The 19,468-nt window shown below is 32.6% G+C and overlaps 1 protein-coding gene across 9 annotated transcripts in view; it reads right to left on the minus strand.

The window, feature by feature from the left end:
* PCDH7 (protocadherin 7) overlaps positions 1-19,468 on the minus strand; it is a 396,445-nt gene that overhangs the window by 106,897 nt on the left and 270,080 nt on the right. Inside the window, exon 5 of one of the 9 annotated variants that reach the window (XM_079154086.1) lies at positions 11,147-11,164. The exons of the other annotated variants lie outside the window; for them this stretch is intronic. The gene's annotated coding sequence lies outside the window, so the exon portion shown is untranslated. Of the gene's footprint in view, positions 1-11,146; positions 11,165-19,468 lie in introns of those variants that run through there. 9 annotated transcript variants of the gene reach the window in all.

Genomic DNA, 19,468 nt, shown 5'->3' on the forward strand with positions numbered 1-19,468 from the left:
TTTTGCATTTTATGCCTATATTTTTTTATTTTTGACAAATGTCTTGATCATTGATAAAAATCAGATAATATTACTTTAAAATTACTCATTCTATAAATATTTTCTGAATTCCTAACAACACATTAGACATTGAGTAAATTATGCTTTCTATCCAGTAGAAGACTTTGAAGGTAATAGAAGCAAGGCAAGCAGAATTACAAAGGAAAAGCCTCAACTACTATGTGAATAATTATTTTTAAAAAAGGCATCCTATGACGAGGAAACAGTTTTACGCAAAATCTACTTTTGTTTGTTATTCTCCATTAGAGTCCAAGATAAAATATTATTTCGTGGCAATAATCTGATCTTTAAATTTCATACAAAATTGCATTTTTTCAGCATTCGAATTATGGTTTACTAATGATTTGCTTTGATGTTCATTATTTGTAAACATTAAGTGTTCAAAAATGATAAGTATTATGTCTTAAATCCAATCATTTTATATAGAGAGAAAGACTATAGGCCATATTTGGATTCTGCAGATATGACATTATACATGATTTATACATGTAATTCTGTAATTAGAGGCCAAACCTTTTAAGAAGGGTGCATCATCTGATGAAAAAAGTTTCTCTGATCTTAGTAGGTTGTGTATCATAGCTTGACACATGCAGATAATTATAATCAAATAATTTTACTAAGGCAGATATAGAAAAGTTTTTTTAAAGTTAATTGAAAATGGAGTAAATAACTACATATTTTATCTTGATTCTTATGGAGTTTGAGCAATAAAAATAGTTACCCATGAACAGATACTGCACACCACTTATGTATAATTAAAATAATTATGAAAACACCATAAAATAATTAAATAGATAATGGAGGAAAGTCATGTCAGAATCTGAAAGGATTAAGTTAGAATTCCAGCACTTATCTCAGTGAAGAATCTCTTTTCCTGAATAAGTTTGAAGGAATCTGGTACGTAAAAGGAACTTTTTGTTAGGAGTTATTTTAACGTGTTTTCTAATGCCCTTAGTTTCTTAATACTAAGAAAGGAAGAAATATTGGAAAGAATGAAGCCTACTGAATATTTGAAACAATGTTTGAATAATAAAAGATTTTTTTTAAATCCATTATATCAGATGTAAAACATTTTTATCAGTTGGTACTGGAAAGAACAATAACTAAAAAGTTGAAATTCTTTAATCTGACATCAAAATGTGTCCATATCTGATTGTAAATTGCCTTTTGAGCCTTCACCTACTGTATGCTCTTTCACATATCCTGTATCTCTGGCAACCTAGACCACATGGCACTTCCCAAAGTCCCTAACACTTCCTCTTAAGAACACTCTGGCTCCTGCAGGGGGTGATTCTTTGTTTCAGGATTAGCACTAGTTGAATTTGAGGGAGATCAGCTTTTGCTCTGGTGGTCTACAATAGGGATGTGGGATGTTTAGCATGCCCCCAGGAGTTAATTAAACATGTCTCCAAGCATTACCAGTGTCCCTTGAGGTGGTGCAGACAATGGCAACGTCTTTCTTTGTTGAAAATCACTGTTTAATTCCCTCATACATGCTTGAGGAAAACTTAAGTCACTCTGTCCTTCCAGACCTGATCAGATATGATCTCTTCATCTTCCTTATCTGCTAACTTCTTACATCTCTTTTCAAACAACCCATGTATGTCTTTAAATTCTAGGTACTGATGTGCAGATCTTATCTACAGCATCAGAAAGAAATCAGAGTGAAAGCTGGAGTCACCCATTTTCTTCTTTGGTGTGTCCAACAGAGCTTTGCTGGAACAAGACCTTGTACCTCTTATTTACTCAGAAACCACCAAGTAGTTTGTTCTATAATTGACTTATTATCACCACCATGCTTTGCCTGTACATCAGTGTCTGTGCTATAGTTTTTGAAAAAGCAAAGCATGATCAATGTTCATCAATCTGAAGCATAGTGCAAACAAGTTCTATTCCCTTTTTTTCCATGAAACTGGAGAGTAAGTCATTGTTGCTGAATTCTGTAATGGTCTTGTTGTCTTTACCCTGTGCAGATAAAGTTCACTACTAAACAAATTATCTTTTCAATTACTGCTGCTAAGCCATAAGTAATTGGAATTCACTGGAAATTTCAGTCTTTTTTTTTTTTTCCTAGTTGATCCTTTGTAAGCACCAATAATTTAAAATAAGATCAAATTATGCTGCTCATGATTTAAAAATATATGAATAAAAAAAATGTAACTTGGAACTTAGCCTGATGACACACAATTTGGATAACGTCAACTTAAATTTCTCTCTCTCTTTCCTTCTATACTGAAGTTAATCCTAGCTAGTTTTTGGATAAGATTTTTAAGTGAAAAACTGGGTTACTGAAGGTAGCTGAGCAAACCAGCACATCTGGTTATATTATTTCTTAGAAAGGACAGCATCTTGGTACCAAATTGCTGAACTACAGTGCAAGAGGGAAGACAAACAGAATAAATAGAATCTTTAATTAAAAGAAACAAATGGCCACACAGTTCTTTAAAAATGAGGTAGACTTCCTCTACTAAATTTGGCACACATGAAGGATGAGTGCCCCTGTGTTTATTAACTCCAGGGTAAGGCCCTAAGGAAGACAAAGTCATTTTGGACACCAAGAAGGATGAGTGTGATGAAGAAGCAGGCTGGGTCTTACAGGACAAGTGAATGCAATTGACAGCATTGCACTGAACTCACCCCTGCCCTTGCAACCAGCTCACCCAATCCCCACAACTTGCCCTCCCAGTCATAGGCAGAAGTACTATTGACTGCACAGCTACAAATTCACAGCCACAAATTCAGCCTGGGTGTTGAGAAGTTGATTCATTCACAAGTAGAAGTCTGGACTTCTCTACAAGACCTAGTACAATCAATCCTTCCAGTGTGATGGACTTGCTTCGTTTTGGTATCTGTGTTTGTTTCTCTTTAGTCTTTTCATTAGTTTATTCTTATAAACCATCTGCTCACCAAAGTTCATCACATGTTCACCAGGTGCCCAGACAAACAGATAACCATTTAATTCTACATTTTTATGTTTGAGCCCTAACCCAGTGATTAATTCCCCAATACTTGATATCAGATTCTCATGCCTGGTTGTTCCAAACTTTATCCTGGTTCCTCACCTAGCATTCTATTTACATGCTGGAAATTTTGGATCATCTCAACTAGTTCATAATATGAATTGAGAGTGGCAGATCTAAAGTGCCAACCCCAATATGTCTGCTGTTAAAGTCTTCTATAAAATTCCTTGCTAGAGCTATGAGGCAAGACATTTGAGTGCTGCACCTAGATGCTGCTAGTTTTTCAGATACTGTTAGAGTATCGTATCCTCCAGGCCTCTGCTAGACTGCAGATACCTGCTTACCACCTAATCTAAGCACCTTCTTCTGGGTTCCCACCAGAAGAAATCCACTGTAGATGTCTGGATTTGTAGGACATTTATGACCTTGTTCTAATGTTTGAAATCCATAGTTCTCAGAAGCAGACTAACATTTTTAGTTCATGGTTAGCTAATGGGTCATTAATTAAAATTGGCCCAGCCTTTTCACATTCAAAATACAGACTCAAATGTCTTTAATTTGGACAACGTTGCTGGTGATGCACTGATGTCCTTTAGTGGCTTTGTCATGGTCACAAAATGCAGACACATGATTAGCAGTGAAAGGAATTAACCCAAACCTTCAAAATCAAAGTCTTATTTAATATTTGCTACATTTCAGGGGACAGATGATAAAATTTCATAATCGTCTATGAAAATTACTACCACTTGTACCAAATCACTTTTCTGCAGCCCTGCTTAAATTAGCCATTCTGAACATAGTCAAACATCAAAACAAATCAAAGCCCACAGTCAGTTCTTGTTACTTTTAATCACTGGGGTAGTACTTTATGACACAGATTTTGTTTTCTACTTTCCCACACCTATCACACTTCCCAAATCTTCAAATTATCCAGAAATCAGCTGTCTTAACTACTTATTTTGCAAGATTAGCACATGTAATTCAGCTTGCAGAACTCTAGTTTAAGACTAAACAAAATATACTAATAAAATATCTATAATATGAATCCTACAATTTGAGTAATTTTGAAATAAATATATACATCTTATTTTCTTCTGGTATGAAAAAGCTTTCACATTTAAATAAAGTCTGAGCATGCTGTATTGCACGACCATTGAAACAAACAAAATCCCAGGGTTCCTCCTGCCCTTGATACTAGCCATTGAACCCAGGGATGGTTTACCTCTTAGCTATATCCCCAGTTCTACAAGAAAAAAAAATATATATATATATGTATATTTATATATATGTCTATATTTATATATATGTGTGTGTGTGTGTGTACATATATATATATATATATATATATTTAACTTTGAGACAGATCTCTCTAAGTTTCTGAGAGTCTCCTTGTGTTGCTGATACTGGCCTCAAACTTTCAATCCTCCTGCCTCAGTCTCCTATAATTACAGGTATATGTCACCATGACTGACTAAACCCAGGGTTTTATAAGAATATATTTAAACGCTTTTACTCTTAGAGTAATTTCCTAAAGTTATAACACTGGATATAATTTTAAGCTACTCAAGGTTAGTATCATATAAACTGGCTTAATTAAGAATATCATCTATAGTATTCTCTTAGATTTTAAAAGAAAATATTTTGAATTAAAATTAAAAGTTATAAAAGGCATAAAATGTCCATAGCCATTAATAAGTCATCTAAATACAAAGAGTCGTAACCATATCTGGAGTACAATTAGTTGATTTAATTTCCACAGAAAATTGAAGCATTTCTACAATTAAATAAAATTGATGAAATACCAATAAAGGACAAGCAGGATTGAATAAAAAAAATAGATTTGTTCATATTGCAAAAGATTATATACAGCAATTTAAATGGCTCCTAAAACTAGCCTTATTCACTTTTAATTTTGTATTTTAATATCAGGTATATGCTTGTGTGTAGAAAAATTATCAGGTATATGGAAATGAACACATATACACATAGATTCATATAAATACAGATTTTGGGGAAAATTTTTTTAAAGAATAATATAGAATCCTATGAAGAATAATATAAGATGCTATATCAAATACTTTGAAGGACTAATAAATTTGAAAAAAATATAAAACTAAATTTTGCAAACACAGAACATAATGCCATTTGTGCCAAAGTTCAGAGGAATCTCAGCTGGCAATTTAAAGAGTCCTTGAGGACATTAATTTACCTACTTCATCAAGGATTAGCACAGAGTCAGGGAATTGGGTCTCTTAGAGACAGAATTACCTCACCAGTCAGCAAAAATGGAGGAAGGCTTCCTCACTGTGAACTAGGAAAGTTTTGTGGAACCAGGAGAGAGTTCTAGGGCAATAGTGACACTAGAATAACTTAAAACACTTCAAAATATATTCTAGCTTCTTGCTTTCACCTTTATTTAAAATGCAATAATTTAAAGTTTTTGTGGGATACTACTAAATGGATTACATTTATTAACTAGACAAATTGTAGGTCAACTAAAGCCAATCAGCTTTGCAACCTGGCTAATGTATTGCTTTCAGTGCTGTGGTCATGCAACATTAGGCTATCTCTGTGAGTCCACAGGGGTGGGTAGATGTGTGTCTGTCAGTTTATGATTTACTTCTTGTTTTCCAAATGAAAACCGAATAATGCAACATATCTCTGTGGCAAAAATAAGTGGTATTATGAATATCAGCGATGTGTAGAAACATTTCAGTTCTGCGGGATGCCAAGGTAGCAGAATGTTGTGTCCTGGAGAAAGAAAACGAGGCAGGCAGGGAAGCACGTATGCTAACACATATTTGCTCACAGACACATACACTTGCAGCTTTAAAGGGAATACATAAAAATTATGCTGCAGACAATATCTTTATACAAATTTATCATAGCATCTGTCAGCTCCATAATATGTTCATAAAACTAGGAACACGCGTCTTCACAGTATGCTCATTTTGGGATGCCCACTGTTGTTATCTCAACTTCCCTTGCTGCTTGTCTGGCTGTTGTCATTCAGATCACAGCCTCAGGATTCCTTGTACTTCACTTCCACATCAAAATGCAAAGCTTAACTACATCAAAGGTACAACTTGTGGTTAAAAAACAGAGGGAAATGACATGGTGTTTAGAAATAAATGATTCAAATAAAATATCTAGGATTGGAAGGAACCAAGGAACAATCTCATAGGTGAGTTGGCATGAAAGGAGCAAAAATAAAAAAATGTTAGTTGTTAATTAAAGTCTAATCCTCATAAACTTTTTATGCAAATGTCAATGAAAACTCTACTATTTTGAATTATTTACTAACGGCAGTGTAAGACATGCCCCATAAGAGTGCATTGCTAAATTGCTTAATATAGACCCATAACTACAGCTATATACATTCTAGAAGTACATTGTAAATGGTTGTCAAAAATATCTTCTCCCTTAAACATTAGTCATTTAATTAATTAATTAATTGACCTGTATGTCCTGAAAACTTGTAGCGCTTGCCACAAATAATAGTAGGAAAAAAGCTTTCTGTAATATTCATATTTTCAGTAGATATAATGAAAAACATTTTGTAAGTTATACATTTATAACAACTGGATTTCAGACCTGCAACTTAAATAAAAATTCACCAGATTCAAAACCTGTGAAATAATGGAGAAACTGCACTGTGATATATTTGAGAATGAATAAGACCAAGTTAAAGTATGTATCTTGGCCTGCCCATTACAGTATGAATAGAGAGATTTTAGAAAAAGTTTTGCTATATAGTGCACAAACTGAAATATTTCTTCCTTTATTCATCTGTTAGCTACCTATGATAATCAGTGGATAGATAAATCATCCACTCCAAAACAATCTCTTAAATTTGCTTGGTACTTAAAGAGCAGTACAAGATTTGAATCCTTGTTAAATGGGATAAAAATATTTCAGCAGAATAACAATCAAAGAAAAATCCTCCAAAAATTTACTCTTTGCCAAAGTTGGGATTTCTTCCAACTTTTAGCAGAAGCACATTAAGAATCAAGTCACTCTCTTAATGCGTTTATACACTAATAGCCATTTCATTTAGCTTTTCATAGCTGAAAATTAAGGGCAGATGCTATGCAAGATGGTAAATACAACATGTCCTACATGTGAGACAATTGCTCTGAAAATCTTGCAAAATTTATATCAACCTTTTCCTTTCCTGGGATACTCTTTCAGAGAAAAACAACATAAAATAATGCATTTCATTAAACTCACCAAAAAATGTAAAAATATTTACAGCATCATAAACAAAATTATCATTTCTCATTAAGATTAGGAATTCTGTAATTTTTAAGATATAAAAAGATCACAGTTTAAGTGTCTACTAGAATTTATTTAATGATTATTAAGTAAAAACTTATCCTCTTTTTCTGAGTAATATGCCTATAGTGTATAGTTCCAAAAAATAAATCCATTGTGAGAGTCTGGGGAGAATGAAAAATAAATGTGGTAAAGTGAAAAGCGTGCAGGTGTTGTACCAAAAGCAGGTTCATGTCTGATACTGACTCTGGTAATTATTTGTATCATGATATTGGATTATAAAATCTTATAACCATCAGGTTCTGCATTTCTTAAGTATGAAATAACAAGAATAATGATAATAGGTAGCATAAGTATAAGGACTACCATTATTAAGAGAGTCTAATATGTTTCAGGTACTATACTGGGTGCATTGTACCTGTGATCTTTCCAATTCAACAGGTATTGTTATACCAGTTTTTAATAGATGTAAAAATAGGCCAAAAGAGAAAAAGGAAACTAAAATACAAATAATAACCCATCTTGGAGTTTTTTTCAAGTATTAAAGGAAATTATGTTTTGTTTCAGTGACTACTATAGAGCTCTGAAAAAAATAAGAGCATATTTCTGCAAATATTTTTCATGGTTCTCCATCTACCTCGCTTTTCTGGAGTATGTCTTTCCTCAAACACACACTATCTTCATTCATATGAGTATCCATCCACACTACAAACATTAGCAGCTCCAATTTTAATGCTCTTCTTCCTGACAAACATCAGCCCATGCTTCCACCCAAATGGACATCAAGGTCTCCCAGGCTTTTGGCCATGCTCTGTTTCCACCAGGCCTCATTGCATTCCCTGACCTTGATTACCATGACATGGGACAAGGACATGCCTTTCCTTTACATGTCTATGAACATTTCTTCTGTATTCAATTTCTCCTAACTCTTGAGTATGATTACGAGGAGTTTGGTTTTGATTCAGACTTTCTTTGCTATTCTGTGATGTAAGGCACAGAAATCCTTTACCATCTCTTTTATACGTAGCCATTCTTCCACAATTCCAAAATAAGATCCCAAAAAGGGAAGGAAGAGAAGATAGAAAGAATGAGAAAAAACGGACCTTTCCATGAAAGTAGGTGATCAAGGGAATGAATGATTAGACCAAATTTATTCTGCATTTCTATCGTTTTAGATGCTTACCTTCACACACGTTAGTCCTCTTAACTGCTACAACAGTCTTGCGAATGAAGAGTTCTCAGTTTTATTTAAAAATAATTTTAGGTTTAGAAAAAAATGTCAGAATTATAGCATTCCACCGTTTACATACAGGGAATAGTTTTCAAGACCCTCAGTGGGTGCCTGAAATCATAAAGAGCTCTATATACATACTTATGAAAAAGATTAATTTATAGATTAGGCATAGAAAGAAAGTAACACAATAAGTAATAATAAAATAGAATGAGTATAACAATACACTATAATAAAAGTGATATGATTGTGGTCTGGCTTTTGCAAAATGTTGGTAAGTTTTCCTTTATCAGCAATCAACTATATAATTATACATATATATACACAATATACATTGTACAATAACATATATACACATATATATGCATATAACACATATATACATATATAGTTGTATTTGTATACAAACTACATATGTATATATGTAGTTTGAAGTGTAACTGCAAAGCTACCAAAAGCTAGCATGAATTTCTTTTTCCTTCCTCAAATTTTGTGGATAGAAGACTCATTCTTATTGCAGAGCTTAGCAACTTCAGCATATGTTTTTTTCTTTTCTTATTGAGAACTTTTATCTTTTCACTTAAAGAAAGCACTTTAAACCTTCTCTTTTGGCATATCTGAATTGCCAGTATAAGTACTTTTATCTTCTGAGACCATGATTAAGTATAATAAGGGTTAGTTGAACACAGCACTATGTTAACTGTAAGAGTTAATTTGATAACCAAGAGGGCTACCCAGTGAAAAATGTGTGGGATGTACATAGCATATTTATGATGGACAAAGCAATGATTTGTGTCCTTGGTGGGACAAAACTGATAGCAAGAGATTTCATCACACCTCTCAGGACAGCTGATTTAAAAATCATGAATTATTTGTTTTTGGAATATTCCTGTTTTAAAAATGTTTGAACAATGGTTCACTATGGGAACGTGAAACCTCAGAAAAGGATGCTTCTGTATGCTGTTAATTAGTGATAGGTTGGGAATTCCATCTAGGTCTGACTACAAAGTTCTTTATTCTTCCCAGCCATGCTCTTAGAAGTTTACATGTCACAAGTTTAGATGTCAGGAAAGGAAAAGTAATAAGGAAATATATTATACATGCGAGAGCCTTGAGTTTCAAAGTCCATTTTCATAGCCTGCAGAGAGCTTTAAACCACAGTTAGCTTCCTGCAAATGGAAATTCTCACCTTGTCAGTAACCAAGTCTGAATGTGAGAGTGAAAGATCATCATCAGCTTTGCCAAATCATTTCTGCTAATTGACCTTGACCTTTGCACCCAGCCCACTATCAAATTCAGAAGTACCATCCTAACATTCCATAAGTCTTGTTTCAGTGTCCATTACAAACATTGACCAGATTCTGTGTTCATTTGCTTTAACTATTAACTCAAACCTCTTGTTCTAAGCAAGATAGTGGGCATTCTTTACCTGATTTTCTTATTTCCACTTCCCAGTCACCTCAAAGTTTACAGTTCCTCTTGAATGTTTTCCCATTAATTTCCCCATCCTCTTCCTCCTTAACTCTCAATCTATTTCCTTCAGTTTTCCTTATGATATAAGCATCACATTCTACCCTGCACTGCACCTGAAGTGTTGCATGTTATTTCTATTGCTAAGTATAAGCTATTCAAAAGAGAAGTTACCTCTTCCATTCAAGTCTGTATTTCTCTCAAGGCCTAACATGTGAGCTGACACACAACAGTGTGCAACATCACTAATCAAAACAGATAAATTAATTTTCTTTTCCATGGAAAACCAAGCTTAAGAATAAAGGATAATTTAAGTCTCCCACTTACCTCTCAAGATTATAAATCTGAATTACAGTTGAACTACCTGGGTGTGAAATAGCTTCTAAATATCCATGTGTTTTACCTGTGATCCAAGGGTATATTTTTATTTAAGAAACACATAAGGAGCATACAAAATATTCAGTCATGCATTACTTTAAATGTATTTTTCTACTTTCCCACCATGTTGCAAAAAATGTTTTGCTTCATTACCTAAGTAGATTTAATGATACAGTAAGCAAAATTATGTACAATAAAACTAAGCACTTGGAATTTTAGAGCTTATAGTGTGAATTTTTAAAGTCATTACCTACTCTACCATTATAAATAATCATCATCAACTGTGCAAAATTACAAAATCTCTGCAGTGCCGAGAATGCTTGTATCAGTAAACCTAAGACTTGTTTTTCATGTGAAACACATGAGATTTATAAAAATTATTATTAAATCCCCAAAGGGCACCTGCATACAATCAGTTGCAAACAGAGTCTGTTGACACAAAAAATTATAAGTCTTATTACTATTAGCTATTAAGAAGCTTTTGCAATTTAAACAGTGACTTTGGTAAAAGGTATTTCAGAGGAAGTGTTTTATATTTCAGATTTTTATATGCAAATTATTCTCCCCAGAATATCAATATCAATTAAAAATAGCATGTGTAAATTTTCTAATCCAAAGAATATGAAGCTTATCATTTCAAAACAACTAAAGATTGTGTTCCACTAGACCATATTTCCCTTCCTCCATTGCAAGTAGACTCAGTAGTACAATGGTGGTTGAAGACTGGACCACAAATAAATAAAACACCACCATAAATGCTGCTCTCCTTCCTTCTTTTCTCCCTGAGAAGCTGAAAAAAATCCAAAGTCTTAGAGAAAGCTGAACTACAAGTTAGAAGGAGCCATCCATACAACACCCAAACAATTATCATAAAATAAAGTTGAGTTAAAGTTCTAAAATTCTGAGGACATTTATTACAATATTTAACCTATGCTAACCAACAAAGGTTCAAAAATGTTTTTCCAAAGGAATATGGTTTTTGTGTTTAATTAGCATTTTTCCCTAGCCCATTTTGGACAGAGGTATTTTCTCAAAGAAGATTTGAAATGGGAATGGGGAAATTAAAGAGTTTTGTCTGAGCAGTAATGGATCTAGTTCCTGTTGCTTATGGCACGCATTTCCCTAGGGGCTGCATGAGGCCACTTGAGAAAACAATTGAAAGTGTCTTAATGAATTAGAGGCAATGGCATCTAATGCCCTAGGCCTTGTGTCACTGAAGACCCTTAGCCCATCACTTAATCAGACAAAACTGCCAAATTCAAATCAATATATTTTTGCTTTGTTTAATGAATGGTTTTTATCTTATAGACTGATTAAACATACATAAGGTATTTGTTCACTACATTCTTAAGAATGTTTTCTAATGTGCTATTTTTATTTTTAAATGTAAGTCTAGGAAAATACTTTTTGACAAAGCACGCAAATATCTTCCTTGAGTCCAACCATTCAGAGGCACAATAAAGGAAGGGGAGGAAGAAGAAAAAACCCAATCAATTTAGATGAGAATCTTTGCACACAATCAGTGGGTAGAAATCAATGTGAATCCTAATCAAACATGGATTTCGCAGTGTGAATATATACAGCCCTGCATTACTCAAACAAATGGCTAGTGTTGCTGTGAATAGTCATAATGAGGCCTGGATTTCATTTGTATTAATGCAGACAGAATCCTACTGTTAATTTACTAAACCAAGATTGCTGGGGAATTATAGCTTGTGCCACTTCATAGCAGACAAAGAATTGAGCTTCAGAATCCACAACCTCCAGCACCTCACACCTATTCAGAAATACTTTCCTAGATTTTTAATTGCTTTTCTTGTGCTGGAAGCCAACACTACATGATGGAGAGAGTTTAAGAGAACTTAAGAACTGTAATGACTCCCAAGTTTAATGTCAAAATGTGAACTAGAACTTGACTGGACTATAAGCACTTTAGAAGCTGCTCTAAAATCCAGTATATCTTAACTACTCATATAACACACACACACACACACACACACACACACAGTCATACACTGATATCAAATTCAAATAATATAAGGAAAAATATTTTTTTTTTGATTCTAAATAGTAGAAAACCCACTAAGAGATTCCATTTATTCTGACATGTTCTTGGAGGCCACTCGATTTGATCAACATCAGTTTTTATAATATTGAAAGGAAACTGTAGATTTGAAATGTAGTTTGTTTCTTTGTATGGGGTACATAGGTGGAAAGGACTCTTGGAGGTCTGTTTTGTATAGATTTTCCATATATACATTTCCCTTTCTGTTTTAAAATAACACCAAGTCACAGTTATCCCTGATTTTAATAACAATTCACTTTGCTTTCAAGATGAAGTATTTCATTTATAGGTTTAAATACATCCTCTTTTCTTTTCCTCATCAAAATAATTCTTTCGAGTTCCCTCCCTCCTAGCACATCAGGTACTGCTTTTTCTAGTACTTAAAATAACTCTCCTGTGGTGGTGGTGGTGTATGTGTGTTTAATGGATTTCTCCTCCAATGAACTGTGAACTCCAGGAATTAAGGAACTTTATTGTGCTCACCATTTTGTCCTTTGGCCCAAAAAAGAAGGCCCCTACACAAAGCAAATATTAGCCAGTATCATTATTGACTAAACAAATCACATTATCGTGCTTTTTTAATTTTCAAAAATCTCATATCAGCAAACATAACTAGAAAATCTTTTTTAAGACTAAATAGTTTTAAAGTGATATTGTAATTTTTTGACACTCCCAGAGCACAGGCAACTTATACTTATTTTTATTGTTTTGCAATAACCTACAATGAGATAATAACATGTTAGTGTAGATACATTTTGAGAATTTATCTCTTTCTTAGGATAAATTTCTCAAATTGTAATGTTAAATCAGTAGTCATGCATATTTACCTATGACACACATTGTTAAGCACTTCATTAATGTTGTACAGATTTATGCTCTCTCCAAAGTATAGATCAAAGTACTTGTTTTCTCTCAGCTTCATCAACATTGTATTCTATAACTGTATTTTCATGTTTGATAGTTTTGTGGAAAAAAAATCAAGACTACAGATATTTTACCATTTTCTTATATCTTTTGGTTTATTTATTTATTTATTTTTATGTACAAGGATTTTTATCTTCAAAAATATATCCTGGTCTTTTTATGAACTTAGTAGAAGAAAATTACAAAGAAATAACTTGTAAAAACAAAAACATAAGCAAGAAATTGCCTCAATTTATGTTTGGTATTGTACATGAGATGCTGCAGGTTACCCGTGGAGTTAAAGTAGCAGGCATTTGCTGCTTTGGGTTCAAATTTCTAATTCCACTAAAACATACCTGACTTATAAAATCTTGAGCTCAAATATTGTAGAAATGCAGAATATGACAGGCACAACTTCAAGTACTTACTTTTATTTATGTGATTATAAGTGACCAAACAAAGAAATGAGAAAGATTTCATATACATTTCCAGGACGGAAAGATGACAAATGGTTTCATAATAGGGCGGGAGGTGTAGGGAGGTAAGTTGAAATTGAAGTACAGGTGAAAATGTTGATAATAAGAGAGAAAAAATATTTAATAGACTTCAGAACACTGTTTTGGACAAATGTAGTTCATCTCTAATTCTAATTTCAATGACTTTACTTTCTGATCAGAATTTTTCAATTACACTGCTGGATATTTTCCTTTTATTGATTCAGTTGAACTAAAAATAAAATAAGATAAGTGATGATATGGGAAGAAACTCAAGTCAGGCTAAATATATCAGAATTTTGCAGAAGAAATTTTCATTATCCTGTCAATCACCACATGCTGATAATCTTCTTTTCCAGCTTTTCTTCAAGTTAATTAAGATTTCCTAATATTCATAAGAATGAAAAATGCCAAAGGTTTGAAAAATAAAGTTTCATGTTTTGATATTACAATTATTAAAACTGTCTAATTTCTAATTAAAACAAGGTTGAAATTGACTTTGAGTTATTCAGATAAATGGAAAGTTTTATTGCTGTAATATTATTAGATAACGTATTTTATTCATTTTCAGTAAGAGAAACAAAGTCCCTCTTGTCATTAATGACACTGTCACACTGCTCTCAATATAAACTCCTTATATATTTATCATCAAGGTGACTTAATTCAAATATGGAATCAATGTACCCTTGACTCTAAAATGAGTACCCTACTTATTCTCAATTTATTCTGAGTATTCTAATTATTACTTTATTTTCTTCCCTCTATATTGTTTTCACTACAGCAGTCAATTAAGTAGAGCATACTCTTTTTGTTATATAATCATTATTGTTGCTGTATGGTGGTAGTGGTTGTGGTGGTGTGTATGAGTGTGTACACATGTATAGGTACAAGAAATGGTCTTACTATGAGTTTCAGTAAAGGAATGGCTGTTCCACCTGATTTTCTCTATTTTGGACATCTTCATTCAGTCAGTGAATGGTTCTGAGTGCTCATTATACATTATGTGTTCAGAACAATTTATGTCTTCCCATATATATTGGCCCTGTGTATATAAAAATTAACACTGTTAACAAGGGTCTTACATTATAGCTCATATCATAATGCTATATATCCAATATTTTAAAATAAGAAAAGCTCATTTCAGTTTCTTTTAGGCATATAAATTATATCTTATATTAGTTCTACTCCAAAAGTGAACGTTAAAAGCAGAGTTTTGGAAGTCAACAAGAATCAGTCTGTTCCTGGAAGGAGTAGGAACATAATGACTGGATCTCGGATAATTCTTACAGTTGACCAACTAAACTTTTTTGTGACCTACCACATGTTCCCATTTCTAGTCATTATTCTTAAATGAACTCTCACTACACTTACGTTAACCTACTTGTCCCACACAGTGTAGAAGAGCTCAATGTTGTAAACAAGAAGAAAACAAAACATTCTCTCTGCCTCTCCCTGTCTGTCTCTCTTTTACACACACACATACACACACACCATCTTCCTACACAAACACACCATAGAACAGAACTTATTCAATTATTTGCCTGCCACTGTATTACAATAGTTTTTGCAAGAGAATTTTCCATCTTATCATTTATATTGATTCCAGTTTCTTCCATTTAATTTTATATGCATAGACCATAAAATAATTATTTCACTAACAAATACAATCTTACTATATGTACAGATAAGTAGGCCATAAAATCATTTTGTTAATAAATATTCACAATCTTACTATAATATCATTCCTGATTGCTCTTTACCTCCCACCCAAACCACTACATTGTACCTATCCAAGGGTTCCATTCCTATTTTTGTCTGTGTTAAGCAGCAGCTCCTGAACTTTAAAGCACAGCCTATGGTTGAGCCCCAAGTTCAGAAGATGGTCCTAATTCCTCTCCTGCCTAATAAAACCAGTAGTGGTTTTACACCAGCAAAATCTGAGTGAGAAGTGACTGTCTTTTGGGTTACTTGCTTGGCAAGCTCCTATAGTAATTCATACCCTTTTAAAAATATCAAATTAACTTTCAGGAGAAATTATTTTTTAAAAAGCACAAAAGAATGTTTTAAAATCTATTTCCTACTGAAATCACTCCATTGATAAAATAATTTTAGTATTGCCATTACAATCTAGTAGTTGTAAATGTATAGTTATTTCATCATCAATTATAGGTAAACAAGTATTTTTTCATTGATCATTTGGGAATTTAAGCATGTTTTGTGCATTAACTTGAAACTGTAATAAGAACCTGAACGTGGATTATGAATAGGTGTTACTTTAATATTCTTGGACATTTTGAAGTCATTTCATTACATATTTGTAATAATTGGTTAAATTTGGCAGGTGAAATGTTGACCTTGTGTAGTTTAATTGCACAAAATATAATAGATGATATTACACCCACCCACCATTCTTGGTCATTCTTTTTCTGTTGCCTGAAGTTACATATCTTAGTAAGCACACCACAGAATTAATTTGTGAAAATTAACAAATGTGCATATGAACATAATTAAAATATTTAATTTCAAAATAAATCTAAGCTAGATTTTGACATTTTATGTATTAACTAAAGTCTGCACTTACAAATGTGATCTATAATCCAATTAAATATTTATTAATATCCTATGGATGAGGCATCATACTAGAAAATCCCAAAAGTGCAAAGATAAAACATTCATTGTCACTACATTTAAGAATTTATAGTATAGTGTGGGACAAGTTATGTTAAAGTCTAATATAATAGTTTTACTATTTACTATGATACAGTTTTACTCTACTACAAAAGAATGTGTTAAATGATACAATGCAGGCATAGATAAAGACTTATGAGTGGTGGAAAGACAGATTCTGGGCAGAGTGAGAATTTATAATTAATGAAAGAGGTGGAATTTGTACTAGACCTTAATGATTTTCCATACCACATTTGTAAAACATGCTTTTGTATACATATTTCTGTGGCAATTCTTGATTGATAGGGACAGAGTGTTGCATGGTTTGTCTTATGTGTTTTCACTTGACAGACGTATTTTACTTATTATGTCAATACAACTTATAAAACACACTGTGACTCATCACCTGGGTATTCAGAATATATGTCTGCAAAATTGCAGGATACAACTGTCATAGACTTGGCATTTCATCATAAAGTGTGGATATGAATTCATAATAACGGGATTGTATTTATTTTCACAATAAGACAACTGGTAGTTTGCTGAGATTTTGCACTCTGATTTTTGAAAGGAAAAAACAGGACATGAAGTACACTTATTTCTTTTGTGAGAAAGAATGGATATGAAACCTAAAAAGACTTTCTCATTGTGAGTTTGGAAAATCAGTCATTGCTCTATGTGTAGGACAAAAATAGTGCTGAGGTCTTAACATAAACAGCATGGAAAAATGTTACATTCAAACAGAATTTCAAAGAAGATTTTTAAAAATCTATTTTATTAACTTATCCAATAAATATTGATCGTCAGTGTCACGTCAGGCATGACAAATATCATTCTTTACATTAGCCTACATTCTAATAATAGGACACACATGAGAAACAGATTAACAAAAGTATTTATCAGTCAGTGTGATAAGTCTTTGCAGAAAAATAAACTCAGGTCAGAGAGGAGAAAGTGAAGGATTCAGCGATTCCTCTTTAAGGTGACATTTCTAGAAAACTATGTAAGATTCCAATTCTGTCTACCAGGTAATTTTCTTGTGATATCACTTAGGAAAAGCATATTACTACATTTTAAGGAATCCATATTGCATATCAGATTCTATAGCTTTTTAATACCATCGGGAAGGGATAGAATAAAATGTCTTCTATGTACAGGTATGATTACATGAATGGTATGACTCTACATCCTGCACAACCATAGAAATGAAAAAATGTACCCCATTTGTGTACAGAGAATCAAAATGCAGTCTGTAAAAATAAAAAAAACAATAATCAAAACAAAAAATCAATGTGGAATTGCTCAAGAAATGTATAGTCCTCTAACTGGCTAATGCACAGTTACATTGTGTTTTCTTTGCTTTTCCTTTCCTTCTCGTTCCTGTCCTTCCCTCCCTTAGTCCTATTCAATGATGTGCTCTTTTCCTTTCCTCTTCCCTCACTCCCCTCTCCTCTTTTCCTTCTTCCTGTATAGTTTTCTCTATTTTACTATTTAAAATCTCGCTAGGTGTCATGTAAGCTTCTCGTAATAGAGCATCTATAGAAAGAAAAAATTTCAAAATATATTGGAATTAGCCTTTTGGGTAATGGTACTGAAGTGATGTCAGGGGACTTTCAGAATAAGTCAAGTATTTTTCATCATTAAATGTCTTTTTTCATGATTATAAAGTTAAATATATCTGTATGTGTTTCACTCTTTAATAGGAGCATTCCAAACATTTTTATAATTATATATATATATATATTTATATATATATATATAATTGGTTTTGTTTTTTAATTCTCGTTCTAGCTACAGTTTTGCTGTAATATTTAAACAGGTCACTTCCTTTCCCTTTAGTAATGCACACTTCTGTGCAAATCAGAATTTTAAATGAGCCTGCACTATATTATGTATTTTAGCACTGACAACTTTCTAATCCCCAAATAATAACTGTAATACCTATATTTTCCAGAAGTAGTCATATGGTTTTCCTTTTTCTAAGATTCTTTTGCAAATATTAGCCTAAATTGTTGACATAAGTAGTTACATGTCAGAGCATAGACTGAAAAATCCCTGGGGAGACAGGGAGATGTTTCCATTTGTAAGAGGTTATAACTACCTTGAATGTCATTTCCATAAATGTAGTAGAATGAAATTCTATGTAGCAGGAAAAAGTTTTAAAAAATATATTTATTCTAACATGTAAATTATTTAATGCCAAAGTGATTCTCAACCTTGTCTCCAGGATGGAACTATCCCTTGATGTATATTCTTGACTATTGCAAAATAAAATAATCATATGGAATTTGTGTAAGTAATAAATCAAAATAAAATAGTTCTAAATATACATTCACAGAGATGATCCTTTCCCATAGATCATATATATTAAATTAGACATACAGAAATATTTCCCTACATGCATTCATAGTTGTTTTGTTTTTATTATTTCCACTCCATCTCTGTTTTGAATTGAATAGAAAGATTTATAAGAAGTAAATATTCTGTATTCCAGTGAAAAACTTTCTTACCTTTAGTGTTTTAATAAAATTGTGTAAATTTTCTGACATTCTCAATGTAAGAGAAATTTTATTTTGTATAGAGAAACCTTATTTTAAGTTACATATTAAATGTATTTATCAAATAAAGCATATATTTTATGCCTCATTTGATCAAAATTTATTGAGCAGGTATTATATCCAGGGCCTTGTAAATACCAGGGCAACTTAAAAGTACCAAAAGTTCAGATATGTATTCCATGAATGCTACTCTCTTTCACCTTTTTAGGAGAGGAATACAGTTATAAAGGAAATTATGGCATCTTTTATCCTTACTTGTCAGAAGAAAAACCAAGCAATTATAATCTTACATGATAAATAATAGGAATATTATTTATATGAGATAGGGAGCTCTTTTTTTGTATACTGACCAATTGTGTGTGTGTGTGTGTGTGTGTGTGTGTGTGTGTGTGTGTGTGTATGTCTTC

The sequence above is a fragment of the Sciurus vulgaris genome, assembly GCF_902686455.1.
Source record: "Sciurus vulgaris genome assembly, chromosome: 9".
NCBI lineage: Eukaryota > Metazoa > Chordata > Mammalia > Rodentia > Sciuridae > Sciurus > Sciurus vulgaris.